Below are 13,905 nucleotides of genomic sequence, written 5' to 3'. Positions count from 1 at the left end.
TGGGATTGTCTCTCTCTCCCTCTCTCTCTGTCCCTCCCCCACATTCGTTGTCTCTGTCTCTCTCAAAATAAATAAATAAACTTAAAAAAAAAAAAAAAGAATCCTGTCTCTTGATCCAACTGACCAAATGACAACCTCAACAGTCATTTACATGAACTATGTTAGATGTTTTTTACTTATTATCCATTTAATCTTTTTTTTTAATTAAAAAAACTTTTACACTTATTTTTGACAGAGAGAGAGAGAGAGAGAGAGAGACAGAGACAGAGCATGAGCGGGGGAGGAGCAGAGCAAGAGGAGACATAGAATTTGAAGCAGGTTCCAGGCTCTAAGCTGTCAGCACAGGGCCCGACGCGGGGCTCAAACTCACGGACCGTGAGATCATGACCTGAGCCAAAGTCGGACGCTTAACCGACTGAACCACCCAGTCACCCTCTTATGCCTTATGTAAAATCATCTCCATCTTCCACACATCACACGAGGCTAATTGTTGGGGAAATATACCAGCATGTAAATCTCACAGCATTTTCTGTGAGATTACAACCTGTTCAATTTCTCAGGTCTCCTCTGGCTGCTTGTCTTGAGTATCATAAAGGATTCTGTACCTTGGGCCTCAGTTTCCTCATTTTTCAGTTAAAGAGATCATATTAGGAGATTTCTAAAGACATTTTCAGTTGCAAGAAATTAGAGCTCCGTCTTCTGCCAAAGGTGGCCAGTTCTTGAACTTTATACAGGATTCAGAAAATGATTTTCATTGCATCTCCTAAAAACTAAACAGTAGTACAGGGTTGTCTTTCCCTAAGATCACTAACATGAGAGGCTTGCGCTGAGGAGGGACATTAGTCACAGAACAGATTCTTATGTATTCAAGTTGATGCCTTTTTTTTTTTTAAGTTTTATTTAAGTGATCTCTACACCCAATGTGGGGGTCCAACTCAAGAGCCCAAGATCAAAAGTCACATGCTCTTCTGGGGGCCCCTAGGTGGCTCAGTTGGTTAAGCATCCGACTCTTCCCTTTCAGCTTGGGTCACGATCTCACGGTTCATGAGCCTGCTTGAGATTCTCTCTTTCTCCCTCTCTCTCTGCTCCTCCCCTCTCTCTATCAAAATAAATAAATAAATAAATAAATACTTAAAAAAAAAAAAAAAAACAGTCATATGCTTTTCTGACCAAGCCAGCCAGGCACCCCCAGGATAATGACTTCTAACTCGGAAAATCTATGTGTACATACCTACGCAAGATATTTGGAAAGGAGATCGCAAGATGGTTGAACAAACGGCTGGACACAGAAAACAGGGAAACTAAAAAAAAAAAAAAAAGATAACAATAACCTCAGTCTCCAGAGAATGCGAACACTATTTCCTCTATGTGGAATATTCCCCACACTCGTCACCCCATACCTCTATCCTTCCTGCTTATCCCTCTGCATGCAGCACAAGCATCAGTTCTGGGAATCTTTACTTTGGTCCCGAGATTAGGTGAGGCCCCCCCCATACCTCTTGCTCTTTGTTATGTTCATTCCACTCATAACTATATGCTCAGTGTTGATCTTCCTCATTAAGCCCCAAGCCCTGTTAGGGCGAGAGTGTAGTCGTCATATTCATCCGGTGCCTAGCACAGTACCTGGAACCGAGTAGATGCCCAGAGAACATGTATTTGATAAACATCTCTGCAGGTGCCTTCATATCTCAGTGCCATGGAATAATTCTTTCTCTCCCCTGGCGCATAGCCTTGTAACTGCACTTTAAGACGGAAAAGAACGGGGCGCCTGGGTGGCTTGGTTGGTTAAGCGGCCGACTTCGGCTCAGATCATGATCTCACCGTCTGTGGGTTCGAGCCCCGCATCGGGCTCTGTGCTGACAGCTCAGAGCCTGGAGCCTGTTTCAGATTCTGTGTCTCCCTCTCTCTGTGACCTCCCCGTTCATGCTCTGTCTCTGTCTCAAAAATAAATAAACATTAAAAAAAAAATTTAAGACAGAAAAGAAGAAACCAGGAATAAGAGAAAACGTGCCCTACTGATTTTGCCAAAACCGTAATCTGTTACATAAATTGCTAAGGAGGAAAATGCTAGTAGAATGCTGCAAACAGTAATTCTATTCAACGCAAGAGATAAAAAAAAAACCAAAAAAGCCAAAAAAAACCCAAACCCATGCATACTCTGAAAACAGTACATCACATGGAACTACAGAGCGAACGCTGTTGGATAGCTAATATTTAAGGACTATCTTATACCTAGTTTCTGTATTTCTGCAACAAGTGTTAGAAGATAAAAGATGACATTTTTTTTCTTAACTTAAAAAAATTTTTTAACGTTTATTCATTTTTTTTTATTTTTTTTTTAATTTTTTTTTAACATTTATTTATTTTTGAGACAGAGAGAGACAGAGCATGAACGAGGGAGGGGCAGAGAGAGAGGGAGACACAGAATCAGAAGCAGGCTCCAGGCTCTGAGCCATCAGCCCAGAGCCCGATGCGGGGCTCGAACTCACGGACCGTGAGATCGTGACCTGAGCTGAAGTCGGACGCTCAACCAACTGAGCCACCCAGGCGCCCCACGTTTATTCATTTTTGAGAGAGAGAGACAGAGACAGAGTGCGAGCTAGGAAGAGGCAGAGAGAGGAGACACAGAACTCGAAGCAGGCTCCAGGCTCTGAGCTGTCAGCACAGACCCCGATGCGGGGATTGAACCCACGACGCGTTGAGATCATGACCTGAGCCGAAGTCGGATGCTTAACCGACTGAGCCACCCAGGCGCCCCTCTTAACTTTTTTTTTAAAGGTGACATTTTGTAAATGTATATATGCATGTATGACCGAATATGCGCAGAATATTTTGAAAAGATAGACGAGAAACGAAGAACCATCTACACCCACACTGTCTACATGAACTTGACTTTACTATTGCACTGTCTTCGTTAATATGAATTTAGTATTCCAGGAAATACTTGCCCAGAAAATACAAGTTGCAAATAATTGTGGTGTGCAATTCAGGAACACCCAGAAAAACCATTTTAAACTGCTCAGCTTTTCCACAGGCAGTTGGCAAATGGTTAGTCTCTAAGACATTTCAAAACCCTCACCGTGGCTGCGTCTACAGTCCTAAACCATGTTCCTTAACCAATCTTAATGAAACCCCTACATTGAAAGACTCCCGCACTTAAACCAGACCCCAGAACCGCATAAACATCCTGACTTAGCCCTCCCCTCCCAGTCACTACTAAGGTTCTTTCAGGGAGCTAGCATTTAACAAAACTAATAATAGCTACTCTTGAGGAGGGAACTGAGAGAAGAGACGTAGAAGGTGATTTTTTTTTGCACCCTTGAATTTTACATCAGTATGTCTTGCTAATTCCAAAATAAATGATTTTTTTGAAGAAAAGAAGTAAAATCTGAACACGTTCAGCAAGACACCATGTGTACTTTCCTCTCCGGCCAGCAGGTGTCACTTTCTCGCCTAGGTAAAAGCTGCCTCCACCCTTTCTCCTGGATGCGGAAAGAAGGCCCGGGTTCATAGGACAGCCTCAGTTATGGGACAGAGGACTTAAATGGGCCTGGAAATGTTGATTCCTAGAAAGAAGGGTTCAGGTTCTCTCCTCACAATAATAACTAATATTTATTGAATACATTTTAAAATGGCTTTAAGGTAGAATTAGTACAATTAACCACACATATTTAAAGTGCACAATTATTATCATTTTTTTAACATTTATTTATCTTTTGAGACACAAAGGGAGACAGATGGTGAGCAAGGGAGGGGCAGAGAGAGAGAGGGAGACACGGAATCTGAAGCAGGCTCCAGGCTCCAAGCTGTCAGCACAGAGCCCGACGCGGGGCTTGAACTTACAAACTGTGAGATCATGACCTGAGCTGAAGTCAGATGCTTAACGGACTGAGCCACTCAGGTGTCCCAAAGTGCACAATTCTTAAGCTTTACCACCCTGTGTAGGGCTTGAACTCACAACCCTGAGATCAAGAACTGTGCTCCACCGAATGAACCAGCCAGGTGCCCCTAAAGTGTGCAATTTGATGAAGGCTGATACATGTATGCAATCATAAAAACTATCACTACAATCCAGAGAGTGAACATATCCATCACCCCGAAAAGTTTTCTCATGCTAATTTGTAATCCATCCCTCCCTCCTCCAGATAAGTACTTTATATGAATATATTTTTCACCCTCACCACCCCTTTTTAAGTAATGACCAGAGAGAAATCCAGGGGTATATCCTTGAGGGGACCGTGCACTGTCTTGCAAGATAGAAGCCTCTACCTCATCTTTCAAAGAGTGCTTTGACCTTGGCAAAGCAATCTGGAAATGGCTGAGAATTCAACTTTCTCTGGAGCTGTTCCTCTTTTTTTTTTTTTTTTTTTTTAACATTTATTTTATTTTTGAGAGAGAGACAGAGCGCGAGCGGGGGAGGGACAGAGAGAGAGGGAGACACAGAATCCAAACCAGGCTCCAGGCTCTGAGCTGTCAGCACAGAGCCCGACGTGGGGCTCAAACTCACCAATTGTGAGATGTGACCTGAGCTGAAGTCTGCGCTTAACCAACTGAGCCACCCAGGAGCCCCTGGAGCTGTTCCTCTTGTAACAAAATGTTGAGCCTGGTCTTGAGATTTTCCTGCACTGTGGTTGCAGAAGTTGAGAATTTTTATATCTGGCCAAGAGGCCCCCAGATTTTCATATGTAGCATTTAATTGCTTATTAATCACCCTCAACAGGTGAGAGGGTGTCAGCATACCTCCTTAGTAGAGTTTGGGAGGGGAGGGCTAAGTCGGGATATTTATGTGGCTTGGAGGTCTGGTTTAAGTGGGGGAGTCTTTCAACATAGGGGTTTAAGATTGGTTAAGAATCATGGTTTAGGACTGCAGACACAGCCACGGTGAGGGTTTTGAAATGTCTTAGAGACTAAATAATCATTTGCCAACTGCCTATGGAAAAGCTGAGCAGTGTAAACCCCTCTCTGAAATATCTATTGCTCCTCATACAAAGCCATCCAATTCCATAGTCCTAATAACAATTTTATTATTTTAATACTATATTGCTAAATATAGTATTAAATATTATTTGAATATTATATTATTAAATATAGCATTAAATTTATTATTTTAATACTATTAAATAGTATTATTATTATATTATTTTAGTAATAGTATAGCAGTATAGTATTATTTTAATACTATAAAACACTATTATAGTATTATATGTAGGCATATTGTATATACATCAATTAATACATTAATTGCTATTACTTATGATTAATGTCTTAATATATAATCATATTAATATGACATATATAATGTATAATTCTGTTCATATGATAGCTAATAAATATATATTATAATGTTATATATATTATAATACATATTACCACACAATATGGTGGTATAATATAATATATATTATATAGTAATATATAATATATATTTAATATTATATTATAATACTGTAATATTGTAATATATGTTATATTATACCACCATATTATACTATGCTATTTTTTCAAATTTATTTTTTTTGAGAGAGAGAGCACATGAGCAGGAGAGAGGGGCAGAGGGAGAGAGAGAATCCCAAGCACGCTCCATACTGTCAGCACAGAGCCTGATGCACGGCTAAGTCCCATAAACCTTGACATCAAGACCTGAGCCCAAATCAAAAGTCAGAGGCTTAACTGATTGAGCCACCCAGGCGCCCCCAAGTCTATCTTAAGGAAAAATCACACGACTAGAAAACTATACCAGCAGATATCATATATATAATAAATGATATGTATAAAACTATTATAAATAAAACTAGTGTGTGTGGGGGGGTATTATTAGGATAGGCAAACACAACAATGAAACAAACAGAACACAGAAATAAACCCTCACCAATACGGTTACCTAGCTTATGATAAAACCACACACTGCAATGTAGTAAGGAAAGAATGGTCTTTCAGTAGATGGTGAGGAGACAGTTGGATATCCATAAGGGGAAACAATGTAGCTTGTCCCCTACTTCATACCATTTGCAAAAATTAACTCCAAGTGGATTGTATGTCAAATATGAAAGTTGCGGGGGGACACCTGGCTGGCTCAGTTGCAAAATATGTAACTCTTATCTCAAGATTGTAAGCATGAGACCCAAGTGGGGTGTAGAGATTACTTTTAAAAAATTGTGTGTGTGTGTGTGTGTGTGTGTGTGTGTGTGTGTGTGAAAGCTGAAACAAGAAAGCTTTTAGATGAAAACATAAGGAAAACACTTTTGTGACCCAGAGCAAAGATTTCTTAAATAGAATATAAGGGGCACCTGGGTAGCTCAGTCGGTTGTGTTCAACTCTTGATTTCGGCTCAGGTCATGATTTCATGGTGGTGAGATTGAGCCCCGTCGTGCTGGGCATGGAGCCTGCTTAAGATTCTCTCTCTCTTCTTGGGGCACCTGGGTGGCTCAGTCGGTTAAGCATCCGACTTCGGCTTAGGTCATGATCTCACAGTTCATGAGTTCGAGCCCCGCGTCTGGCTCTGTGCTGACAGCTTGGAGCCTGGAGCTTGCTTTGGATTCTGTGTCTCCCTCTCTCTCTGTCCCTCCCCCACTCGTGCTCTGTCTCTCTCTCAAAAATAAATAAACATTAAAAAAAAATTTTTTTTAAAGATTCTCTCACTCTTTTGGGGTGCCTGGGTGGCTCTGTTGGTTAAGCATCCGACTTCGGCTCAGGTCATGATCTCACAGTTCGTGAGTCGGGCTCTGTGCTGACCACTCAGAGCCTGGAGCTTGCTTCAGATTCTGTGTCTCCCTCTCGCTGTACCTCCCTGTTTGTGCTCTGTCTCTCTCTCAAAAATAAATAAATATTAAGAAAATTAAAAAAAAAAAAAAAAAGATTCTCTCTCTCCTTTTCCCTTGGCCCCTCCCTGGCTCTCACACAAATGTTCTCTCAAAAAAAAAAAAAAAAATTACACATAAGACACATAGTAAAAAATTAAACAACAAAAAAAATGAGAACCTAAAAGCACCCACAGAAACTGTATTAAAATTAAGAACATTTGTTCGCAAAAAGACACTATTTTAATGAGTGAGAACGCAACCCACAGACTGAAAGAAGACATTTGCAGTACATACATCTAACAAAGGCCTCCGATTTCAGATATATAAAGAATTCCAAAAAGAAAACAACCCAATAGAAAAACAGACAAAAGACTTGAACACTCTGTAAACAAGGACACCTGATATACCCAGCTAGAGTGGCCAGAATCAGAAAGTCAGATTAACAACAACAATCGATGGGGATGTGGAGAAGGAAGAACCTTCATACATGGCTGGTGGGAATACACAAGGGTGTCACCACTCTGGAAAACAGTCAAGCAATTCTTCCAATAATTAAACACAGAGTTACACTATAACCCAGGAATTCCGCTCCTGGGTATGCACCCAAGAGAACTGAAAACATATATTCCCTCAATAACTTGTACCTGAGTGTTTATAGCGGCATTATTCATCATAGCAAAAAGGTAGAGACAACCTAAATATCCACGAGTGGATAAATGGATAAACAAAATGTGGTTTAGCCACAGTTGATATCCGACCATATTATCAGGTCATAGAAGTGTTATCTGACCATAAAAAGGAATGAAGTGCTGGTTTATACTACAATATGGATAAATCCTGAAAGTGTTATGCTAAAGGAAAGAAGCCAGTCACAAAAGTTCACATATTGTGATTACATTCATATCAAAGTTCGGAATAAGAAAATCTGTAGAAATAGACACTAGATTCGTGGTTGCTCAGGGCTGGGCAAGGGGTGTAGGGAGCTAAAGGATATGGGGTTTCTTTTAAGATGATGGAAATATTCTCAAGTTGACGGTGGTGATGGTTGCATATATCAGCATATACTAAAAACTATTGAATTATATACTTTCAATGGGTGAATTGTATGATATGTGAATTATATCTCAATAAAGCTGTTTTTAAATTTTTAAAAAAAGTGTTTAAAAGTTTATTTATTTTGAGAGAGAGAGAGAGAGAGAGAGAGAGGGAATGGGGGAAGGGCGGAGCGAGAGGGAAATAGATATAATCCCAAGCAGGCTCTGCACTGTCAGAGCAGAGCCCAATGTGGGGCTCAGACCCACAAAGCGTGAGATCATGACCTGAGCTAAAATCAACCAACTGACCAGTTGGACACTTAACCAACTGAGCTTCCCAGGCACCCCAATAAAGCTGCTTTTTTACAAAAAGAATATCCACGAGGCCCATAAGCTTTTTTCAAAGTACTCAACTTTATTAGTTATCAAGAAAATACCAGTTAAAAACCAATGAAATGACAGTATACGTCTACCACAATGGCTAAAACAAACAAGTCAGGAAATACCAAAATGTTGCCAAAGATGAAGAGTAACTGAAACTTTCATACGCCGCTCTTGAGAGTGTAAATTGGTCCAAACACTTTGGAAAAGGTTTCAGAGCACCTACTCAAGTAAAACATGTGTTATACCCTATGGCCCTCTATACCCCTAGGTATATATCCAACATAAAGGCATACAATATGTTCACCAAAAGATATGTATTCAAATATTCATAGCAATGCTATTCAAAGTAACAAAACGTGAAACTACGTCATTTCTCAGCAACTGTACAATAGAGAAATAAACTGAGGTATACTTATACAATGGAAAACGATGTCGCAATGAGTATGAATGATCTATAGCTATACAAAATAATATCAATGAATACCTATAAACATTTTGTTGAGGGAAACAAGCCAGCAGCAACCATTTGTATTCTTACATATTCTTTTTTTTTTTTTTTAAGTAACCTCCATGCCCAATGTGGGGCTCAAACTCACAACCCTGAGATGAAGAGTCACATACATGCTCCATGACTGAGCCAGCCAGGCGCCCCATGTTCTTGTTTTTATATGGGTAAATATAATCTGTGCTTTTAGAAATTGGTGTTGTTTCTATGTTGATTATACTTGAATAAAATGTTTTTAAAAAGCAAAAGCAAAAAGTAAACCATGTATTATTCTCATTGCCTATCCCAAATGTCCAAGGGCCCAAAGTCAAGGACAGATCTATGATGTTGTCAAGCACCCAAACTCCTTTCGTCTCTTCATCTTCAACATACGGCTTTTATCTGCATGGCTGCAAAAGGATGCTTTTCCTCCAGGATCCTCGTCGTTGTTCAAGTCAAGAAGAAGAAGGAAAGGCCAAAAGCTATCCCTTTGTGAGGTTCTGTCATCTCCTTCAGAAGGGATTTATTTCCAGAAACTTCCAGTTACCTTTTTTTTTTTTTTTTTGGCTAGAATTCTGCCACAGAGCCTCCCCGAACTGTAAGTAATTCTGAGAAGGTGAGTATTTCAGTTGGGCACGTTACAATTATGCTTTTCCTTAGTGAAGAAAAAGAGAATGGATACTGGAGAGGTATTTGACGTGTATACCATCAGGTTGGAAGCCCTCAAGGATCTTATGTGCTGGTGGGGCAGAGGGGGTATTAACAGAAAAATGTGAACCCAGTTTGATAAGTCCTCAGTGGAAAGTGCTACAGGAGTGGAGAGGAATTCTTGTGGAAGATTCCTGACTAGAAAACACCTCTCAAAGGCCGTCTTATAGGACCAGTGGAAAACCTCCAGGCAGAAGAGATGGAAAGGCTTTGCAAGCAGCATAAAAAGCATATGTTAAAATGATCAAGGAGGGGCGCATGGGTGGCTCAGTCGGTTAACATCCGACATCGGCTCAGGTCACGATCTCGCGTTCCGGTCCGTGAGTTCGAGCCCCGCGTCGGGCTCTGGGCTGATGGCTCAGAGCCTGGAGCCTGCTTCCGGTTCTGTGTCTCCCTCTCTCTCTGCCCCTCCCCTGTTCATGCTCTGTCTCTCTCTGTCTCCAAAATAAATAAACATTTAAAAAAATTTTAAAAAAAAATGATCAGGGAGCATAGTCGAAATAGGGAACTAAATGCAGTTTGGTGTTCCTGGAGAAGTAAGGGTAAGGTTGGAACACCAAAGGCATATCTGGGAAGCAGACACAGGAGGAACTCTGCCTTCTCCTTTTCTGCCTGAAAGCAGGGTGTTAATTTTCTCTTGTGAGACTGTCTCCCCTCCCCTCTCCCATACCAGGAAAGCGATCTTTATCACAGGACACGGAAAGTCAGCATAAACAAGTCTGCATAACAAACCTTACTAAAATAACCTTAATCTTTCACTCCTTTCCCCCTATATTTACCTTCCCACAGTGTTATTGCCCCTAGAAGACCAAAGACCTTTTCCTTTGTTTTGTAACTTCTCTATAACATATTGCCCTTTGTTAAAATGGTAATATGAGCCCCCAGACCTAACTGACTCTTAGGACTTTTGCTTTCTTCCTGTAAAGTGACCAGGTGCATACAGATAGATCTTTTCTCCTGTTAATTTGTCTTTTGCCAATTTAATTCGCAGTCCCCAGGCACAGAATATAAGAAGTTAGAGGAAAAGGGGGGGGAACCTGGATGGTTCAGTCAAGTTGAGTGTCCGACTTCAGCTCAGGTCAGGTCATGATCTCACGGTTCGTGGGTTCGAGCCCCACATTGGGCTTTGCACTGACGGCACAGAGCTTGCTTCGGATTCTCTGTCTCCCTTTCTCTGCCCCTCCCCTCCCTCAAAAACAAATATTTTTTTAAAATGACATAAGAAGCATTAAAAAAAAAAAAGAAGTTAGAGGAAAAGGTTTTCCTCTCTTACAAATTCTACAGTCTAGAGTCTTGGCAGTTTTCCCAGATTCTTCCCGGACTCTTTTGTCTTACATCCAATTAGTCACTGACAATGGTGAGTTTCACCAGACCTCTTTGCTTCTGGAAAACAGGTCAGTTAAGAAATACCCTCATTTTTTTTGTTTTCCAAACCCCCGTCACCTTTTGTGTTCCATCCTGTTCTCGTATATTCCATGAAAAGACCCGTCTCTACACTGGCTCATGACTCCAGTAAGATTGGGGCCCTGTGTTTTCCTACCTCCATAAAACCTCAGTTCCCTTTCCTTTTCTATGAGACATTCTTCGTTAATAAACATGTCCTCTATTGCAATAGCCTGAATAACATCACCTCAGTTGTCTGGTGCATTTTGTCTCTGACATCACTAAGTTCTGATGCGATCTCCCCTGCGGAGTAACTTCTACGTACGCCCCTTCCTCCTAACTCCCGCTGCCAGTTCCCCAGCGCGTGTCCAGATTACCACAGCAGTTTCCTAAATGATTTTGAGAACTTCAGCTTCACCCTTCTCTTCTCCATTCTTCAGTCTGATGCTGGAATGATCTTTCTTTCTTCTTCTTCTTTTTTTTTTTTTTAAAGTGTATTTATTTATTTAAGTAATCTCTACACCCAACGTGGGGCTCAAACCCACAACTCCGAGATCAAGAGCTGCACATGCTCTGACTGGGCCGGCCAGGCACCTTGCTCTTCTGAAAAAGCAAGTCAGGATCTAACTTCTCTCTACTTTCTCAACTCACTTTTCTTTTTCTTTTTTAATTTATTTTTTAATTATTACTTTTTTTTTTTTTTACATTTATTTATTTTTGAGAGGCAGAGAGAGACAGAGCACAAGCAGGGGAGGGGCAGAGAGAGGGAGACATAGAATCCAAAGGAGGCTCCAGGCTCTGAGCTGTCAAGCACAGAGCCTGGTGCGGGGCTTGAACCCATGAACCGTGAGACCATGACCTGAGCTGAAGTCAGACGCTCAACCGACTGAGCCACCCAGGCGCCCCTCAACTCACTTTTAAACACACACACACACACACACACACACACTCCATGAGTTGCATTGAACTACTTGGATGAAATACCCATGATTTCTTCTACCTCTTTGTCTTTCATTTGTAGCTCACTTTGCCCAAACTTGCTTCCTCTTTCATTTTCTCATTGTTCATCCAGCTCAGGCATCAACCTGGAAATGCCATTCTGACCACTCCTTCACTTCAGTCTGGGAAGGTGCCTCTCCTACGTAATCCCATAGCTTTTTGTATTTTCTACCTCTCTCTCTCCTCCCTTCTTTCTCTTTCTTTCTTAAAAAATTTTTAATGTTTATTTTTGAGACAGAGAGAGAGAGAGAGAGAGAGAGAGCACGAGTGGGGGAGGAGCAGAGAAAGAGGGAGACAGAATCAGAAGCAGGCTCCAGGCTCTGAGCTGTCAGCACGCAATGCAACACGGGGCTTGAATTCACAGACTGCGAGATCATGATCAACTGAGCCAAAGCTGGATGCTTAGCTTAACCTTAGCTTAACCGACGGAACCACCCAGGTGCCCCGCCCCCTCTTTCTTTCTTTCTTTCTTTCTTTCTTTCTTTCTTTTTCTTTCTTTCTTTCTTTCTTTCTTTCTTTCTTTCTTTCTTTCTTTCTTTCTTTCTTTCTCTCTCACACTGTATTGTAACTGTTGATTTATTTATTTTCTCCCTCCACCAGTCTGTGAACAATTTGAGGACAGAAACTTCATTTTACTTATTTTTGCATTCCCAGAACTGGTAAAGTGCCTGGCATATAATAAATGCATGTATTGAGTCCCTACTATAAGCACTATAATATGACATGTCACTTAATCCTCACAATCGCCTTGCTTCTTAGATATGCAGAAATGTTTACGTTTCTGATTCTGTGTCTCCCTCTCTCTCTGCCCCTCCCACTCACTGTCTCTTTTTCTCAAAAATAAACGTTAAAAAAACTATTTTACATAAAAAAAGAATATTCTTTGCCTTCAATCTGAAGCCCAAAAGATACAATGAATACAGAAACTCTATTCATTTCAAATATTCATTTAAAATATTCTATCCAGATATAACTTCTTTAAAACTTTTTTTTAAATGTTTATATGTTTTTGAGACAATGCAAGAGACAGAGTGTAAGCAGCGGAGGGGCAGACAGAGGGAGACACAGAATGTGAAGCGGGCTCCAGGCTCTGAGCTGTTAGCCCAGAGTCTGATGCGGGGCTCGAACTCACGAACCGTGAGATCATGACCTGAGCCAAAGTCGGACACTTGACCGACTGAGTCACTCAGGCGCCCCCAGATATAACTTCTTAAGTCCTGAGGATCACTATCTCCCTCCATTGCAAAAAGGGGTGGGTTCTGGGAGGAGTCACAGAGCCAAATGTAACAGGGTAGAGGGTTCAGGAGTGGGGGGAGCGTTCATGAGTGCCCTCTTTTCTTTAATTTCCATGATACCTGAGAGGTAAAGCAGGTTTGGGGATGACCTCCTTTGGGTATGTTCCCCATGTTCTCTCACTAGGAGGTCCAGGGCAGAGTCTAGGGTGGGGGAGACAGGAAATGAACAATTTTTGCAAATATGGCCCTGGGCTTATGGAAATATCTCTACATCATGAACTTACTTTCCCCTAGCTCTTCTGGTCAAAATTTACAGTCCAAAGGAGCGAGATCAGAGAGTGAATATCCAGGGTGAAAAGGTGTGGTTGCCTAGATGCTCTTCTCTGTTTAAATACTATTCATCTCTTTCCCCCCCATACCTTTGCCTCCAGACCCGTTTCTAAAACAAAAACATTGCTTCCAGAAACAGTTTACACAAAGATAGGTATCCCCTAGTGGAAGAGGCTGGGGGAATCCTGAAGGAGAAGCGCAGAGATAGGGAATCCTGGCCAGCCACTTCTCTTGTTATCAATCACTATTTTGCCCTGCAGTGACAGCTGGCTGAACACAATCCCTTAATTGGGACTCTCTGACCCTCCCAGAATCGGCAAGACGATTCTCTGACGTGTCTGGGTCAAAAGGTTTAAAGAGGAAGCCAAAATATGAGTTCTGGTTAAAGGATGATTATTATCTTTCAACAAAACCTTTGGGAGCCATAGCAAGACGCACAGAGTCAAGGACACGGGTTTTCTTTTCAAGGAAAAAAATTTTTTTCATCTACTCCCAAAGCGCTAAATTACATCTCCCCTTAGATTTAACCTCCGGAAAGACATTTTTAT

The sequence above is a fragment of the Panthera tigris genome, chromosome B4 (assembly GCF_018350195.1).
Source record: "Panthera tigris isolate Pti1 chromosome B4, P.tigris_Pti1_mat1.1, whole genome shotgun sequence".
NCBI classification, from domain to species: domain Eukaryota; kingdom Metazoa; phylum Chordata; class Mammalia; order Carnivora; family Felidae; genus Panthera; species Panthera tigris.
Note: the sequence above shows the minus strand (reverse complement) of the source record.